This window comes from Phodopus roborovskii, unplaced genomic scaffold (genome assembly GCF_943737965.1).
Source record: "Phodopus roborovskii unplaced genomic scaffold, PHOROB, whole genome shotgun sequence".
Classification (NCBI taxonomy): Eukaryota; Metazoa; Chordata; class Mammalia; order Rodentia; family Cricetidae; genus Phodopus; species Phodopus roborovskii.
In genome coordinates this window covers 20,270,196-20,283,885 of record NW_026126461.1, presented here as the reverse complement: position 1 = coordinate 20,283,885, position 13,690 = coordinate 20,270,196, and positions in this window count along the sequence as shown.

Below are 13,690 nucleotides of genomic sequence, written 5' to 3'. Positions count from 1 at the left end.
AAAATTTACTTTTTACCTGGAGTCTGTCTCACAGTTCTCCATGGCTTTGTCCACCATGCATCATTCTTTTGACTATGTTCCATCAGGGGATCATGCCAGAATATTAAGAGGTCTTAAGGGTGGAAGAGAGGTAAATTAAATATATATTATGAAGTATAAAGTATAAAGAGGGCTGAAAGTGATCAGAGGAATAATGAGGGTAGAGACCAATAAAAAAGGCATGCATACATATATTTTTGAGATTATAATATATTTATATAATTTCTCTGTTCATTTCCTCACTCCAAAACATCCCATGTAACTCTTCTGCTTCCTTTCAAATTCATGGCCACTTTTCAAAAACTTTGTATGTGTGTGTGTGCGTATATATCATTTTGTTTTAGAATAACATGCTTTTATTTTTAACATCATAATGATACTGGACAAATTCACTGTTATGATTAGTATGAATCATGTCACTGCAATTATCTAGTCAAAGAAAAATGACACATAAATTAAGAAATAATAAGAACTATATGTACTTAATAGTTTTACCCATACGTATATTTATTAGTTTTAATGAATAGGACATAAATAAAGATTTCTAGAAAAAAAATGGTTTCTTAAGACACAGTATTCTTATTCATAATCTTTTACAATCCGTGATGTAAGTTTATTTCTAAACATGTGTTTAGAATCTTCTAAAACAAAAATATTTCAATCAAAAGAAAATAAAAAGTATTCCCAGGGCAGTATTAGGTGTGAAAAGGATTATTTTAAGCAGAAAACCTTTAGCTTATTTCTTGTTGGTGTGTTAAAAGACCCCAATAAAAGCAGCTTGGGTGAAAGTGGTCTAATTATATCAAAATTTAAGGTTATAGTTCTCATGGCAGGAAAATTAAGGCAACAGGAGCTTGAGTTAGTTAGCCATGTTATATGTGTAGTTAGAATGAGTGTACATGTTAGTGCTCAGCTCCTTTTCTCCATTCTTACACTTCAGGACCCCTTATGTAGAGAATGATGGGAAGGTTTTCCTACCTCAGTTCATGTTATTATGGTAATCCCTCACAGATATACTCAGAGATCTGTCTTCCAGGTTATTATTTCTCTGTTGATGGTTAACACTAACGGCTGACAGATTTTATATGAGTAGAGATGCCCGTGCTTCTAGAACAATTTGAGGAGTTGAATTAGATCTGAATGTTTATGGGTAATGAAGAGATGGGGCTGCTAGGGTTAGACAAAGAGAAGCCTCAAGTAGGAAAAAGGATTCAACGTATCAAATGTTAAAAACATAGGGGACATTTTGGTGTATGCCCATAGTCCTAGCAGTCAGACTGTTGAAGCAGGAGGATTGCTAATTGGCAGTCAACCCAGGATTCATAGTGACATCTAATTTAAAACTTTCAAGCAAAACTTAATATCCTTTCTGTAGTTTTCATGAAGGACTCATCTCACAGGGAGGGAGATGGATTAGACACAAACAAGGCTTTAACAATGTTAATTAGTCTATAAGATAAATTACTTGACTTGAACAGGGGAAATAGCAGAGCCAACATAGAATGTGAGAGATAGCTGAGTGCTAATTAGAAGGTAAGACTGATGGGATCAATTATTAATAGAATGTTAAAGAACATAGTAAAATATGAATTTAGTTCCTTGAAGTTTCTAGCTTGCACTAAGGGGGAGGTTAGAGATGCCATCAAACTGGAAAACAGTTTGGTCACATTCTGTATATGGCATAGCATACAACACATAAAGTTCTATTAAGGTACAAGAAGGCCTGTTTCTTGTGCTTATATAACTAATAGTATAGTGAAACACAAGACACACATGGCTGTCATACAAGACTTCAAAAAGCCCAAGGTCAGGTTCTAAGTCTTATCCATTGCTGTGACTGAACACATATAGAGTTTCAGAAAGTATTTGTTCTATTTGCTGAAGCTAAGAGGAAGGGAAGAAAAGGTGAAGGATGAATATATTTGTCTCTGCCTTTCTCACACTCAATAACCAATTTTCTAAGTTATATGCCTTTGATAGGAGACACTTTTGAGGCAGTGATTCAGTTTTTGCAGAGAATCTGTCAGATGGTGAGCTTTATATGTAATTTCTAGTGGCTCTTCTTTCTTGTGTTATTACCTGTTTCATGACAGACTTGAAGGTTTCAGTAAGCCTACAGCAAATACAAGATTTAATAATAACCCCTCAAGTATTTCTAGGCACTGAATTTCAGCAAGTCATTTGGAGTTCCCTTCCCCTTTTATTGCAACTGTAACAAAAATATCAAATCTGCTACTATTTATATGCATGTGTGTGTGCACACACATACACAAACATACAGAGAGAGAGAGAGAGAGAGAGAGAGGGAGGGAGGGAGGGAGAGAGAGAGAAACACAGAGCCATGTAGGTAGAAAACCAAGTTCAATTCACAGTGTTGAAGGATTTAAGAGAGAAAAAATATACAAGGGCTACCTATATCTTTATTTGAATAATCTTACACAGAAAGTAGAAGCTATGGACAATAAAAATAAAAAAAAACATTTTTAAAAGCTGTGAAAAATTCTACACTACAGTATCTTTCAAAATGTGAAGAATTTTTTTTTAAAAATAAAGGGTATATTTAATAACACCTATAGTTCTTTCCATATTAAGTTTGTTTATTATGTTTATTTTCTGAACTTATAAAAGTTTTTAGGACCCTAAACTGAGTCATTTGCCAATTCAAATACAAGTCAGTAAGTATATGTATGTAGTAGGGTATCAGTAATACTGATAAAATATCCTTAAAACTATCTTGTGAAGCAATGGAAAAACACTGGAAAAATTGGAGCTACTGTCTTGAGTGAAAAAATCCAACCACAAGTGTGTGAGCCAAATGGGTACACAAGTAGGATCATAATAGCATTTTGAATACTTTTGCAAACAAACTTTTCAATTTCCGTAAAACAGATTGCTGGTTCATTTTAATGTGTCATTTCTGTTGCTTACAAAGTATTGTGTGTTTCTGGAGGATAATGATTTTCAGCCTTACTACTTCCAAAACCCAGATTGGAGATTGGTTAAGCAATGCATTATGACATGCTCCTAAAGACATATAACAGATATATGATACTAGTACAATGCCACTCATTAATCAGTGGCCTATATGCATAGACTGAAACATTAATGCTAGTAAACAGCAGTATGTTTCAGTAAGCATGGCCTTGGGCTAAGTATTTTTGTAAAATGCTTCAGAGGTATTTAGCATAATGGCCTCTAATTAGAAATCACCACCATTTAATGGACAAATGATAAGAGTAGAAAGTCACTAGATTTTGAAATAATTGAAACTAATGGTGTGACACTGGGAAATGATACTCACTTTCTTTTATCCTTCCCCTACATTCAGGATGTAAAGGATAAAGCTACAGTGAGAGAAAACTGACTTCACTGTTTCATTTCTCCTAAGCTTTGGAATTTTACCAGTATTAACTCTGAAATATTATAGGTAAGCTTATTGAGTATCTAATATACTGCCAAAACAGGGTACAAGAACATGCAATTGCTTTTGACTGAGGCTGGTGTGTGTGTGTGTGTGTGTGTGTGTGTGTGTGTGTGTGTGTGTGTGTGTGTATTCTCAAAACACCCAATTTGGAGAGCAACTGCATTGGATCATAAGTCAATGTTTCTGTTCACCACAGAGTGAAATATGTTTCTTTAATGTATCATTGTTTGAAAGTAGTTAACCCTAGGCCCATTCAATGTATGCAAATGTATAAAGATCATTCAGAACAATGGACACATTGTGCACAGTATAGAAGTGTTTGCTAGTATTAAATTAATATCAGTAGTATAATAATATGCTGTAACCACTGAAAAGTAAATATATCAGAATAAAATTCTAATTATGTTCTGTGAACAGCAATGTCCCAGGGCTACTTTAAATTTCACCTTCAGAAAAGCCGGGTGATTGTGGTGCAAGCCTTTAATCCCAGCACTGGGAAGGCAGAAGCAGATGGATCTCTGAGAGTTTCAGTTCAGTATGGTCTACAAAGCTACACAGAGAAAACCTGTCTCAAAAAACAATACAACAAAAAAGAAGGGAAGAAAGGAAATTTTCTATTAAGATAATTCTTTGGGAATACTCACCACATATTCATTTAAAAAGTCATAGCTGTTTTAAAATTGTATAGATCAATACGATTTAGTTGTAGTGTTTAAAGAACTATAATATAACACAAAACTCTCAAGAGTTACACTCAGATTTACCAGTGACAGTGTATGTAGTCGCACTGGTCTGTCAATAATAGGCTTAAACCATAAAAAGATATTTCCATTCACTGTCTAGAAGGCACTTAGATACAAAATGACCAGAAAAATATAAAGTATAAGTTCTAAAATCAATATTATAAAAGTGAAAGAATTAAGGAGTTCAAGGATGCACAGGAATGTGCGCTCACTTGTAGGTTGGGAGGGAAAAAAAAAGTCAGTGAGATGCGGAGTGGAGATTGGTTTTGTATAATATTTTCAAAGCCAATAACTAAAAGTAGGTAGTAGGTATGGTATGGGAGGCTGGTGCACAAAGACTATGTGTTTTAGAAAGGAAGAATATGTAGCAAGGGCACAGACAAGGAAGCTTTTCAAGTAGGGGAAAGAACAGTTTAGCTGTTGAGAATGGAAGCTATTGCATCTCTGATGGGAGATGTCATTCTGTAAATGTTTCTCATACTGGTTAATGAATAAAGTACTGTTGGCCAATAGGAAAACTAGATAGGCGGGACTAGGAGATGAGGAGGAAAGAGAAAGTAGTAAGGAGGAGACGTGGAAATACATAGAAATGGGTTAATACTTAAGACAGAGCTAGCCGATAAGAAACTAGTACCTGGCCAACAGAATTATTTCAAATACAGAGTCTCAGTGTGTTAATTGGGGCTGGCACAGTGGCAGGACCAGACCAACGATGGGAGGAAAAACCTTACTCCTTACACATCTCTAGGATGTTACTGTGGTTTGGATAATAGTCCCCCAAATGTCCAGAATTGAAGAATTGGTTTATTAGGTGATGCAACTGGGAGGCTGGAGAACTGTTAGGTGGTAGGGCCTAATGGGAGGTTCTTTGTTGATTGGGAATAGACCCTGAAAGAGAGAGTGGGACTTGAGTCTTTCCATTCACCTGTATTTCTTTGTATCTCTGGGATGTGCATGTGTGTGAGTGTGTGTGAGTGTGAGTGTGTGAGTAAGTGTGTGTATGTGTGTGTGTCTGCCTGCCTGCCTGTCTGTCTGTCTGTCTGTCTTTTTCTGTCTCTGTCTGTCTGATACTCTCAGCTTTAGTTCATATTTGGTGATTTTGCTCTTCTGAACACTCCTGCCATTAACTTCCACTACTTACTGTTTCTACTAGGACCAACTATATGCAAGTGCTTTGAGCCAACACAACTGTGAGCTTGACAAAATTTTCCATAAAATCGGTTGTCTGGAGTATTTTGTTATAATAACATACCATTAGTTAATCAGTCATAGGTCTCAAAATCATACCAACATTTCTCACTTATTCTTGCTAAAATATAATCTATTTAAAATCTAATAATACATTAAACAACAGTGTCCTTTTTCACTAAAATCCACAAGACAAAAAATAGCATACCCGTGGTGAAAAGGGAATCATCGTAATTCATGTAAATGGAATGTTTCCAGAAGTATCTGAATTATATGGATAAACTCCAGGAAACTGAAGTTTGAGTTGATAATATATAGTTGTGAAGATTAAACAAGGATGTGACATCCACTAAAGAAAGAATCTAGAATATCATAGTACTTTGGCCTCAAACAGCCCTTCTTTACAGAGTTTTACTGGAATTCTCACAGACTAGAGGAAATGATCTCTCTGCTCCTGTTCCCAGAAACCATCATCCCTAAAATGTGGTCTGAGCAATTGTTACTGATAAAGTTACAGTGTCACTTAGATGGCATCATGAAAAATCCAACAAAGAATTTTAACAATGAGAGAACATGCTACACTCTGGGGAACTGATAGATTTTACAAGTGCTCAGTGGACCGAAGAAGACAGTAACTGAATGAATGGAAGAAGGAAAAGAGGGATGTGTACCAAAGACCAAGGAAAACAAGAATTGGGGATGTGGAGGTGTCCAATACCCACAAAATACTTATGAGGAAATTAGTACACTTGTGAGATATTGCCTTATTTGGTTTCCCAGGACACAGAACTCTCTGCCTGACTCTCACTCCTCAGTTCATCTTCCTGCAAAAAACATGCAGAAGAAAACCCAACTGGCTTTTAGGAGTACTCAGTAAAGTTCATAGAAAATCTTCTAGAATAAAGTTTATTTCCTCAAGGCATTCCAATTCCCAGAAATAACAAAAATCCAAATGAGATTTAGAATAAACCATCAACAGAAAATCCCTTGGGATCAACCTCATTATCTTGGATCAGAGAAACCACCAATACAGATCTCTTGTAAGGTAAAATAGTACAAGGTTGATGATTAGATAATTTGATACTGAATCAATGGGGGACTAATATAGGAATAAGTCATCAATAAACACGGTTCCATATATAATTCTCCTGATGTGGCTAACTTGTAGTCTTAGACAAAGTATATTGTGGCCTGCAAAATAACTGAGCGAAAGGCACATGGTATGTAACTAACCACACAGAGATGCCGCAAATATCCTTCAGTTTTCAGCTTTCCTTGAATATTTCTCATTGGCTGAAATCATGTATTATGCTTGTACTTGTGTTGCTAACTTTGGGCTTGACCATTTCTATCTACCTATATTTTGTTGCTATGACCCAGCATTCATTGTAGTTTATTCATTCAACACCACTATTGCTTGCTACTACATCCTAGCTTGATTTTACTCCCTATGTCAGTCAGATTGACATTTTCTGGGATGAGAAGTCTGGTCCCTTGCCTGAATGCTGCCTCTCATTGATTCTCTCTTGTGTATTGGGTAGACCTTCACTGAGATTATAGCATTCCTGGATGAGTAGATTTAGCTGATTTTACAGGATTAGGATTTTGTTGGCTAAGCTGAGATTCCAGGTGAGGTTCATGTCATCAATCATTTGGCCTATTCTTTTGTTTATTTTGTATTGTTTTGTTTTAATCTACACATAATTGTCCATATTGATAAGGTACAAGGTGATGACATAATAAATGACATAATAAATTTAGCATAGTAATTGCCATTGCCCCAAACATTTTTTTTTTTTTTTTTTTGAGGAGGAGGAGGGACCTGGAGACTGAATTCAGGTTGATGCTAGGCAACTTCTCACCAATTGATCACATCCACAATTTTTGTTTGTTTGTTTTTAAACTAAGTTGCCTCGACTGGACTTGAACTTATTCTGTAGCTCAACAGGCCTGAAATTTTCAGTCTTTTTGCCTCAGTCTATTGCTCCTCTACTTCAAACATTTTAGGTCTCAGAAATGAATAAGATCATTTTATATTTGTCTTTTTATAGCTGGTTTATTTCATTTCAAAATATACTAGAAAATGATAGAGCATGTGGTGTAAGAGTAGACACAAAATAGAGAACACAGAAATAAAAGGATGTGTTTGTAGTGTAAGATGCTTTGCAAAAAAGTCTCAAGAGAAAGGCATTTGCATGTATAGTAATGCAATTAGACCCATATTCCTAATTCTGTATACAAATCAAGGATATAAAAGGTCTAAAGAGCTAAAACTTGGAGTTGTGTGACTTTGGGCTTGGCAAGGATTTTACACACACACACACACACACACACACACACACACACACACACACACACACACACAATAATAAAAGTAAGAGGAAATAAACGGGTTATAGCACACTGAAAAGATTCTGCACCACCAAAGAAGTAATTCATGAGAAAGAGTCCACTTATAGAATGTAGCAAATATCTATACATCTTTTAATATCGTATGTCATATATGGCTTACTGGTTTCCTGACCTGCAAAGACCCTTTCCACACCTGCTGTTTTTCCAACAGTTCACTCAAATTTAGCTATTCTCTAAGAATTACTTGATGGGAAAAAAACATAAAGGTTTGATCAAGAAAGGAATAGAAGAAGAAAACTAGAAATTAGAGGAAAGTGTTGAGAAGAAACTTGTTGAAGTATAAATAAAAAAATAAATCAACCATAAAGGGCTGTAACCTATAACATCTAGAAAATTCAAAAGCACCAATGTTTTTATTTATCCATAGAATGGGTAACGGACCTTTTTTAGTTTTATTTAAAATGGGAGGGTTGTCATATAGTTATGTCTTCGATTTTAATTTTTTATAGAAGTGACTAAGTATAGAAAGCAAGCTGACTTTATATATTAAGAGTATTTTAACTTCTAGTATCCACTTATGAGTGAGTATATACTATAATTGTCTTTCTTTCTGGGTCTGGGTTACCTCACTCAGGATGATTTTTTTTTCTAGTTCTATCCATTCACCTGCAAATTTCATGTCATTAGTTTTACAGCTGAGTAATACTCCATTGTGTAAATGTAACAATTTTCTTCATCCAGTTTTTAGTTGAGGGGCATCTTAGTTGTTTAAAGATTCTGGCTATTATGAATAATGTGTCTATGCATATAGTTGAGCAAGAGTCCTCATGGTATTATTGAGAATAATTTGGGTATATGCCCAAGACGGGTAATGCTGGGTCTTGAGGTAGATCAATTCCCAATTTTCTAAAAAAAAAAAAACTGGCATACCGATTTCCAAAGTGGCTGTATAAGGTTACACCCACAACAGTGGAGGAGTGTTCCCCTTACCAGACTACAATCCACAGCTCTAGAGAAGCTAGGTAACAAGGAGGACCCTAAGAGGAACACATGAGAGGAAACAAATGAGATCATGTGGACAAACTGGGGATGGGTGGGACCACTAGAGAGTAGAGGATGGGGGATGAGAACATGAGGGAACTAGATGGTCAAGTTGGGAGGATAATGGAGCAGGAGAACAATGAAAAAGATATCTTCATAAAGGAGCCATTATCGGGGCTAGAAAAAACCTGGTGCTAGGGAAATTCCCAAAAATTTACAAGGATGACCCCATCTAAGACTCCCTGTAATCAGACTGGTGACTACCCTGTTATCACAGAACTTCATCCAGAACTGATAGAAGCAGATGCAGAGATCCACAGCCAAGCACCAGTCTGAGCTACAGGAGATCAGTCGAAGACAGGGAAGAGGATTGTATAAACAAGGGGAAGGGTCAAGATTTGATGGAGAAACCAACTGAGACAGCTGACACAACCCATGGGACTTCATAGACCCTAGACCATCACCTGGGGAGCCTGTATGGAACTTAACTATGCCCTCTGCATGTGGGTGATAGTTGTGTAGTTTGGTCTGTTTGTGGGGTCCCTGTCAGTTGGACCAGGAACTATCCCTGGTACATGAGCTGGGTTTTTGGAGCCCATTCCCTATGGTGGAATGCTATGCTCAGCCTTGATGCAGCAGGGAGGGACTTGGTTCTGTCTCAACTTAATGTGCCAGGCTTTGTTGACTCCTCATGGGAGGCTTTACCTTTTCTGAGGAGTGGATGAGAATTGGGTTGGAGGAAGCAAAAGGAGAGGAGGCAGGAGGAATTGTGGTTGGTATGTAAAATGAATAATTAAAATAATGAAAAATTAAAATAGAGTATTTTTATTAAATTTTCTAGAATGAACGTAGTAGTATGCCTGATGGCCTATTATTATTGTTGTGTAGCGGTTTATTCTGAATAGAATTATTTCTTCCTAGGGGCTATAAATATGATTAAATCTAGAATTCCAAGTATTTAACACAGGTCAGCATGTTGGGAACTTCTATAGAATATTCACGTCACAATCTTGATGAAGACTCTCATTTTCCTTTAGGAAACTTTAGACAGACTGGATGAGGTTCAGCCATGTCACATAGAGTAATCTACTTTAGATAAAGTCAACTGTAGGTACATGTTCTTGACTTCTGAAGAAACACCCACAACATCATCTAGGTTGTTGTTTTGACCCAATGACTGGCCACTGTAATGCAACCCAATTGGTACATAAAATTTATAAGCAAAATCCATTGCTTTTCAGTGTTATACTTCTTTCTGCTCTGCACCTCTCCACAAGCCACAATCTCTAAGTAGAGATAATAACAAATCAATGTCCTACTAGATATGACACAACTGTTTTACATAGCACAGAAGCTGAACTTACTTTTATGTCTCAGAAGAGGTAGTGAAGTCCATGGATGATGTCTGATCCTTTCCTCCAAATCCTGTAAATAAAATACTGTAATGTAAGATTTGTAACACTGTGATATCAAGTTAATCCACCTTTTCACATTAAAGACACATAAGGGAACAAAATACATTTGTGTTTATATGCAAAGACACATAAGGGAACAAAGTACATTTGTGTTTATATGTAAATGCAAACATAGAACAAAAATGAGAAATATTCACAACACATAGTTCTAACTTGTGTAACCAATACTCCCTTCTTTCGCTCTATTCAATGTGTCCTAAGCTGCACTTAGGTTTGTACCTAGAAGTGATACACCAGCTACTGATAGTCTTAAAGGAAATTGGGTTGCTACAGTTTGTCACTGACATTCTGTGCAAGGTACCAAAGGTTCACAGCTCTTTTCCTCACACAATTGCTGGTTGGTTGATTTTTTCCCCATAGTTTTTTCAGCAAATGAAAGTTCATTGTGAATTTAATACACACATTACCTTTGTCTTCTATGGATAAATACCTATAGTTCAACACAGAGCATGTCATTAAACACCATAAATATTGCTGGTATTCCTTACTCTTGTGCTGACCATAGAGGTTCTGCAAAAAGGTGACCCCATTATACTGTCCAGGAAAGTTCATCATTCTGTTCTTTCATTACCTTCATATTTAAGACAATTAATATATATTTATCTAAGATCTCATCTGTTTTAGCATGTCTCTATGAGGACATCACCAAAAAGAATCAACTTTGTGAGGAACTGAGTTGAAATAAATGGGGTTTAATAAAGACATATTGCTTTGAAAATATGAATTAATTCCCCAAAACAGGAGGGAAACAAACATTTGACTTACTTTGATTTCATATTTTGTAATTAGGAATTTTTATGGAGAAATGGGTTTCAGTTGAAATCATAAAACACGGGGCTAGAGCAATATCTCTGCTGGTAGGAAAATGTGGTGCTTTTCAGATTACCTGTGATTTGTCTCCTGTATCCACCTGAGTTATCACAACCACTATTACTATAGTTCTAAGAGTTCTAGTGCCATTTTCTAGCCTTCATGGGCACCAGCAACTCATGTGGTTCACTTACATACACTCAAGCAAACACATAAAAATAAAACTTTTCTTTAAAAAGATCATAAAGCATGCTAACACCAAGCTCAGGAACAAAGCTGAAATGGTGAACTCTGTCTGATACACATCTGCCAATCAGGAAAATTGAAATCACAAAATTGTTTTTTGATCTGCAATTAATATAAAACCCTGCAATTTTCTGTTTCCATATTGGTTGGTTTTATAGACGAGAACTCATGTTTTCTAAAAGCAGAAAAAAAAATCCTTTGGCTTGAAGGTCTTAAGATGGGTCTAAGATGTTTGTTCATCTTGTTTTACACAGTAAAATAAAAATAAGTTTGTTAATAAGTCCATGTCTCTGTAACTACATTTGCTGGGAACACAGACATTTACGGTCATTTTAATTCATTGACATTTTCTTAGTCTCTCTCTCTCTCTCTCTCTCTCTCTCTCTCTCTCTCTCTCTCTCTCTCTCTCTCTCTCTCTCTCTCTCCCCTACTCACTCTCACTCTCTCTCATAGTGTCTTGATATACAGTCTAGGATGGCCCATATCTCACTATGTACTCAGGCTGGTCTCAAACTCATAATCCTCCTGTCCCAGCCCTCCAAGTACTGAGGAGATAAGTGTGTTAAATGTAACAACTTTCAAGAACAAACAAAACTACCAGTGATAATAGATCTGCCTGTGTGCTTTATAGCTTTTGTAAAAGAGAAAAAAAGATTTATTTCATGTAAGAAGCATCATAACTGGCTGTACAAGTTATTTTCAAAGCATGGAAAATATCCAAAATATCCAGATTGTTTTAAAAAGTTTAACTAAGACACAATAAATAAAAGAATAATTAAAAATTTCTGAAATAATCCATTAAATTTGGGTAATATGGCACTTACATCACAACCATATTTTTTAAAAAAAACAAAAAACAGACATGGGTTGAGGATGTTGGGATGACGGGAAGTGACAGAGCAATTGATGAGCTTACAAAAATCCTGATTCATTTGTGAGCAACACACACACACACACACACACACACACACACACACACACACACCAGACAGTAGCTCATTTGTGGTTAGCCACTTGAAAGGAAAATCTACAGTGCTTAAGAACTCAATCTCTGAACTAGACAACACAGCTGCCTGCCAACAGCTTCCCTGTGAATTCAAAATATTCACATTTATGCCATCTAACTACATGATTTTGTATAGCTTATTTTCACATATTATCAATTTTATTTTTTTGCTAGGAGCACTCTATATATCATTAATCTATGTGGATTAACAAATACTTAAGTTATATTTAGGGGATTTAGCTTCCATTAAGGATTAAATGGATGGTAACCATTATGTGAACGAAACACTAACACAATGTAAATTGATTTCTGACAATTCAAGAGTCATTTGAAACAATCTCCCACAGCAAAAAAGTATATAAATTAGTTAACTCAGGCAGAATTTTCTCCTTAAGGAATATCAAATGTCCAATGTCAATTCAAAAATCAAATTTAAATTTAAATCAGACTGTGGGCAGTTGCAAATAATCCTTACAAATGATCCTGCTAATTATCAAATGACCTTCATGTAATTCAAACCACATCAATAAGGAACACTCTGAGGGAAGCCTTGTTAAATGTGGTGGTGGTCAAGAATTGGATAAAAGTAATGTTTTTAAATTTGTTCGGAAAGGTTGTAAAAGTAGTCAAAAGCTATTTTATTTCTAGGTTTTCTTCTCCACCATGGGGCTACCATACATTGAAATTACATAGTGACAGACCTGGAGCAAGAGAACATAGATTAATCTTTCTCCACATAGTTGAAGAACCATGCTATGCAGAGACTGAATTTGCAGAATTTCTTTCTGCTTTCATTCATTTTCCTGAACCTCTTGCCTCCATGTTTGGTTCCTTTCATTACTTTGTGCAGTATGCTGCCTGGTTTGATAGATTACTGCAAAATAAATGACTGCCAGCCAGCAGGAATGAACAAGTGTCTTTCTGGTCTTAAAAAGCCACATAAAACAAAAACAAAACAAGACACCCATTGACCATACTGCCAATGGCCTTGTTGTCGAACTAACTTCTAAATATTTATTTTATAGCCATAAACTGGTACTGATTTCAGTCTGTGTCACAGAAGCTTCTTCCTGAAGCAGGCAGAGGGGAGTGCAGAGAAACATTGCAACTACTGCAGAGGTTCAGGAAATAGCACAGAAGAGAGGTAGAAAGAATGTAAGAAACAGAAGATTTTGTGTGTGTGTGTGTGTGTGTGTGTGTGTGTGTGTGTGTGTGTGTGTGTCTTGTGTTTGTGTATGAAAGGCTGTCTTCTGGATATGACATAACTTGCACACATGAACTCACATCATAACAGCTATGCTACCTGTTCGGCTAGTTAGGTTTTGTCAATTTATCACACACCTAAAACATATTTGGGTGGAGGGAA